Consider the following 6560-nt stretch of genomic DNA (forward strand, 5'->3'; position numbering starts at 1 on the left):
AAGGAACTCCAGGATGAAGTGTAGCTTGTGGATTGTTTACTGATATCTGTTAGCTGCACTAATCTTGACCTATTACCCCTGGGACTGAGGGGCAGGTTGCCTTACTTCACCTTAATGAAGCTTATCATTGCAGGGCCCTAAAACAGCTAGGAATAGCTCCATACCAAGCCCTCTAGCCAAACAATCAGCAAATAAAAATAACTTTAAAGAGTGTTAAGCCCAACTTTATGACTTTCACAGGCACCCAGGACATGGTCTCACAGGTCTAAGACACCACACAAGGTAGCTCAGGACTGCTTGTTAGTTGACCGGTGGGGACCAACTGTGACTCATCTATTTACTACAGAGCAAAGGTAACTTGGGATGCAAAAGTTGACAGCTGTCTCCCGGGAGACCATCAGTACTGGAAATGAGGGCATTGGGCTTCAACTGGAAATGTTTCCCTTGGCACAGACCCAGGCTGGAAGAATGGCGCCCGGTGAGAGGTCACGCCCGAGGATGTGAGTGAATACATGCATGCATTTTGAAGAAATGAGGGCCTCAGAACTTTTTCAAGGCTCTCACTTTATTACCGTACTGAGTAGCTTAGATGTTCCAATCATCATGTATATGTGCTTGTGATTTACAATTAGGATAATCAGTCCAAATAATTTCCTTTTTGGAAAAAGTAAGATTAAGGGCAACAGTAATGTTATATTCATGGTAGTCACATTGGTATTCTTTATTAACAGTATGTTATTTTCCAAAAGCAGTGTATATGTCACCTGGGAAGCTTTAAAATGCTAAGACCTAGGAACACTTTCCAAAGACCCTGTCTTAATTTATCTGGGAGGGGCCAAGATAGTAGCATTTTAGGTCCCTCCTCAGTAAATTCTGATGTAGAGAACCATAGTTTCATTATCCCTATAAGCTGCAAAGGAAGGATTTTTATCTTTATTGTATAGATGACAAACACAGGGCCCAGTGAGAAAAAACAACTTGCCTAAGAGGAAGGCCGGGAATTTTAGCCTTCAGTCTGTCTGGCCATCAGCCCCTGCTCCCAAGTTGCTTCACATACTGTTCAGTGAATTCTTGGGCAAAGTGTAAACAGGAAGAGCCTACAGGGAAGCAAAGGAATCCCAGGGAGTAGTAGTCCATAGGGACCTGGCAACAAGGTAAGCAGGAGCCTGAGCTGGCTGTGCAGTGCAGAGGTAGCCTGCAGGAGAGGATTTGCAAAGATTAGCCCAAGTGTGAGAACAACCAGCTCCATGGCTGCAGGAGCTCCTGGCTTACCTTCAAGCCCTGGGCTGGCACAGACAAGATACCTGGCAGAAGGTCAAATGATGCATGGCCAGGCAAGGGCAGGTAGCCTCCCGCTACTTAGTTGTCCTTTGTGTTATTACATTGCTGCAGAAAGAGGAACCTCCTTTCACGGATCTTCTTCTCTCCCTGTGTTGTATCATCTCATGGCAATCACCAGATTTCCCAGGCTTCCTCTACCTCTACCTATACTGCTGAAATATGGGGTTCACCTATGAAGGCCACACAGGTTAATGTACTATGGAACGTCAAACAAGCATCCTTGGATTCTCATTTTTCCCAACCACCATAACTACCTGAAATAAGTATTGTCACAGGGGATCCTGAAGCCTTTGCCTTCCTTTCCCCATGCTGGGAATCCAGGAGCAAAGTACCCTCAGCTCTCAGCCTCTGAGAATGAAAACATTGGCACAAGTCAAGGCCCTGACCTCTTCCTTTCAATCCCCCTACTTTATAGACAAAAGCGACTCTCCCATGGCATTCCTGGCCTCATCGCTGAAAAAGGTAGTGAAAGAATCAATTTATAAGAAATGAGGAGAGGTAAGGATAAATTTCAGCAGTCTGGGGTGGAATTGTCTAGTTCTCTCTTTACTTCAAGTGGAAACCCTCCCCTTGTATTTCCCATGAAGGCTTGGACTGTGTATAGTCATTCATTTATTCATGCAATACTTCAGGGTATATAGCCCTAGGGATTCCTGGAGGAGTGGGGCTGTTTCTGACCTTTAATGCCTCACAGGTCAAAAATTGTCTAAAGAAGATACCCACTATCACCACTCCTGTTCAATATAGTTCTGGAAACATTGGCTACAGCAATTAAATAAGACAAAAGAAATAAAAAGCAATAGACAGGAAAAGAAGAAGTGAAATTGTCATTATTTGTTGATGATATGATACTCTACATAGAAGACCCAAAAAACTCTGCCAAAAGACTTCTAGACTTAATTGACAGATTTAGTAAAGTAGCTAGATAGAAGGTAAACACTAAAAAATCAATAGCCTTCTTTTACACAACAGATTCATTGAGAGAGAAGTTAGGAAAACATCCCTTTCACAATAGCATCCCCAAAATGAAATATCTAGGAATCAATCTAACAAAGGAAGCAAAATACCTTTACATTAAGAACTATAACACTCTGAAAAAAAGAGATCAAAGAGGATGGAAGAAAATGTAAAGACATCCCTTGTTACTGGGTAGGGAGAATCAATATAGTGAAAATGGCCATACTTTCACAACTGCTATACAGATTCAATGAAATCCCTATTGAAATCCTAACAGTATATTTCACAGAACTAGAGAAAACAATCCAAAACTTCATTTGGAATCAGAAGAGACCTAGAATAGCAAAAGCCATTCTAGGCAACAGAGTCATGGCAGGGGGTATCATAATCCCCAACTTTAAACTATACTACAAAGCCACTGTGTTAAAACAGTATGGTACTGGCAAAGAAATAGACCTGAGGATCAGTGGAATTGATTAGAAGATGCAGAAACAACTCTAGACATATTCAGCCACCTCATTCTTGACAAAGGAGCCAACCATCCTCAGTGGAGGAAAGATAGTCTCTTTAATAAATGGTGCTGGAATAATTGGATTTCAACTTGCCAGAGATTAAAACTAGATCCTTGTCTTTCACCATGCACTAAACTAAAATCCATGTGGATTAAAGATCTAAATATTAGAACAGAAGCACTAAACTTGTTGGAAGACAAGTTAGGTAGAACTCTTGAAGACAATGGCATAAAAAAACTTTATGAACAAATCCTCAGGAGCACGGGAGCTAGCACAAAGAATCAACAAGTGGTATCTCGTCTTTTTATTTTTATTTTTTTGGTACTGGGGATCTAACTTGGGATCTTGTGCTTGTGAAGCAGGAGATAGCACAACTGAACTAAATCCCTGACCCTTCATCTTTTTAAAAAACTTCTATACTACAAGAGAAACTACCAACAGAGCAAAGAGACAATCTACAATGTGAGAAGAAAAATTTTTACCAACTGTTCCTCAGAAAAAAGTCTACTATCTAGAATACATAAAGAACTCAAGAAAGTCATGGCTTCCGAATATAAAGACCCAGTTCAAAGATGGGCAACTGAAATGAACAAAGATGTAAAAGCAGCAAATAAATATATGAAAAAAAGTGTTCAACATCACTGATCATTTGAGAGATACAGATCAAAACAACACTGAGATTCCACCTCACCTCAGAAAGAATGGATGCTATCAAGAAATCAACCAATAAGTAATGCTGGCAGGGTATAGGGAGAAAGGAACTGTTCTTCACCATTGGTGAGAGTGCAGACTGGTGCAACCACTGTGGAAATCAACATGGGGATATCTCAAAGAACTAGGATTAGAAGTCCCACTTGACTCAGCTGTTCTTCTGCTGGATATCTTCTCAAAAGAATTAAAAGAATCATACCACAGAGATATATGCTCACCCATGTTTAAAGTGCGCAGTTTGTACTAGCTAAAACTTGGAAACAGCCCAATTGCCCATCGACTGGAAACTGGATAAAGAAGATGTGTGTGTGTGTGTGTGTGTGTGTGTGTGTGTGTGTGCATTTTTTTAGTAAAATGGAGTACTACTCAGCCATAAAGAATGAGAGACTAGAGACATTTATAGCTAAATGGATGCACATTGAGGTCATATAATAGGACCCACATGTGTAAATACCATATAGTTTCTCTGGTGTGACAAACTAAAAGTGTAAATAAGGATCAAATGTATAATTGATATTGTGTAATAGGAAGAAAAGGTCTAAAGGTATAGAGGAAGTGGTAGGGGTAGGGGAAAGGTTAGAAGAGAAAAGAAAAAATAAGAGAAAAAGAAAAATTGGAAACAAAGTCTTTGTAAATAAGGAAGCGTGGACAGGGTAAAGGGAGGGTAGGCATATGGGGAAAAAAATAAGAAAAAAGATACGTCTTATAAAGATACACGATCCCAGTGATCAATGTAACTGCATTGTATACCTAAAATGTCTAAAGGAGAGACGCTATCTAACATCAAGTGCATTGAATGAGGAAAGAACTAGCACAGTTGGAATACAAAGAGTGGCCATCAATCAAAGAGGATAAAGAAAGTAGGCTTCTTAGAGGGCCAATTCCTGACTCCAACTGCAGGAATCTGAGAGGTGAGAGTACGGATATGGCTTTGTGAATGAAAGGGGCAGCTTCAGCATAGGCACAGGCTTCTGTCCCTTGCTTCAACAAAGAGGTGTTCTTTGTTGAAAGGTCAGCCTGGCTGGGCTCAGAAACTTTTCCTTCTCTAGATGTTAGAGACGTGTATTTCCTATATAATCAGGGCAAAGGGCTCAGTCTGAGTGCGACAACACTCCTAATTCATTTTTTTTCAATAGAAACATACAATTCCAAAGGCCTGCCAGCCACATCAAAGAGCTTCTCCCAAGAAGGCATAAGCCAGGAGAGGAAGCTCCAGAGTGGGAGGAGAGTGATATTTTGAACCAAAAAACAAGAGTCAAATGAGGCCAACAATGCGCAAAGCTCGGGCACAGCATAAAGTGTACTTCCCTTTGGTAAGCATTTTGTTTCATAATATTAAATGTCCTAACTGGGCAAACAGATTCTTGGAGTGAGCTGTAGCTGGATGTCAGCCCTGGCTCTATTTCAGCCCAAGTAGGATCTTAGACTACTTGCTGCAAATATCTTTATACACAAAAAGTTTGAAGGACATCTTCAGATCCACTTTGATGGTGGAAATTAGACGAGATACTAGCAGAAGAGCACTTATGGCTTGGCACAGAAAGGCTTTTTGGCAAATGGTATTTGAGCTTTGTGGTTTCCTTGAGTACTGTACTTAGTCTAAAAAGAGTAATGTTAAGGCTAAGTCCTCATGTGACCCAGTTCATAAATGGGACTCTTCTCAGAAATGTCTATGTGAGCCTCAGTTTTGGGGGAAGTCAACATAAACCAATTACTACTACTACTTAAAAAAAAGGGAGCTACAATCTCATGCTATACTGAGAGCTACTCTACAATGCATTTAATTTCAAAATGTGGGATCAACATGGGATCAAGATGCTAACATCTCTTCTGTAGTTTCTGTGAAGTGAAAAACTCCCAAGAACACAGAAGGAAAGCCTCAAGTGTATGAACAGTATTCACTCTGCAGCTTTCTTATCTTTCTTATATTTTCTTGACTTGGGATTCTCTAATTTCCCTCTAGTTACAATATGTATTTCTAGAACTGTGAAAACTTTGCTTCTATTGTACTTAGTTAACAAAATGTTCCTTTCACTCTTCCCCTTAATTCTAGCTCCATTATGGGCCAATTTATGAGGAGTTTTTCAAGAAGTCCTGGACACAGGTTCAAGGAATCATTTTCTTCCTACCAGCAGAAAGCACAGCTGGGCAGAAGTGTAAATCAGTACAGTAAATGGGCATTGAAATCTCAAAGGGAAACCATCTCCATGTGGGATACAGAAGACACTCCACTTGCTTTTTTTAGTCCCACTGTGTTACAGAGCATAAACCATAATTAGGTCCAAGGTTTTCTCCAGTGCCCTCTTGATTTTGTGGGGGAAGGGTGGAGTGTTAGAGTATTAGCTTCTTGTGTCTGCTATAACTGCAAATCGGGTGGCTTAAAAACAAAACAACAGAAATCCAGTACCTCACAATTCTGGAGGCCTTAAATTCAAAAGCAAGGCCACTCTGAAGAGGCTGGTGAGGAACTTTCATGTCTCTTTTCAGCTTCTGGTATCCTTTGGCTTTTATGTGTCTCTCAATCTCTGCTTCCATCTTCACATGACCCTTTCCTTATGTGTTTGTCTCTATGAATTTCCTTCTTCTTATAAGTATACCTGTCATGGACTGGGCTGACCTCTCATCTAATGTAATCCCATTTTAACAAGATTATATCTGTTAATTCAAATAAGGTCAAATATCTGGAATTAGGAGTTCAGTGTATCTTTTCAAGGGACACAACCCATTAGAGTCAGTGTTTCTCCAAGAAACTTTCCATCTATGTTGTCCTTCCAACCTCAAAAAAATGGCTGGAGAGTATAAGATCCAGGTAGGTTTCCCTGGCCCTCTTGACCAGTGGAAGGTTAACTATTTGAACTGTTTCCAGGAAAGAAGCATTCTAAAAACAAACTTTTTAGGAGAGATTTCTTCATGTAAGCTGCAGATACTTCTTACTGGATCTGTTTCTAGCCCCTCACAAGAAAGCCCCCTTTCAAATGACCTAACCTTCACCCCCAGACATGTCTACTCTTTCCCCAAAGCAGGTGATCCATCTTTGAC

General features: G+C 40.5%; 1 long non-coding RNA gene across 1 annotated transcript; it reads left to right on the top strand.

Moving 5' to 3' along the window:
* Nucleotides 1-370: 370 nt before the first annotated feature.
* Nucleotides 371-5778, top strand: LOC109118458. The gene is made up of 3 exons (XR_002025785.1): nucleotides 371-500; nucleotides 4658-4834; nucleotides 5575-5778. It is a non-coding gene; the product is annotated as an uncharacterized LOC109118458 (long non-coding RNA).
* Nucleotides 5779-6560: the final 782 nt, after the last annotated feature.

This window comes from Fukomys damarensis, unplaced genomic scaffold (assembly GCF_012274545.1).
Source record: "Fukomys damarensis isolate Sample0158 unplaced genomic scaffold, DMR_v1.0_HiC HiC_scaffold_38, whole genome shotgun sequence".
In the NCBI taxonomy this organism is placed as follows: domain Eukaryota; kingdom Metazoa; phylum Chordata; class Mammalia; order Rodentia; family Bathyergidae; genus Fukomys; species Fukomys damarensis.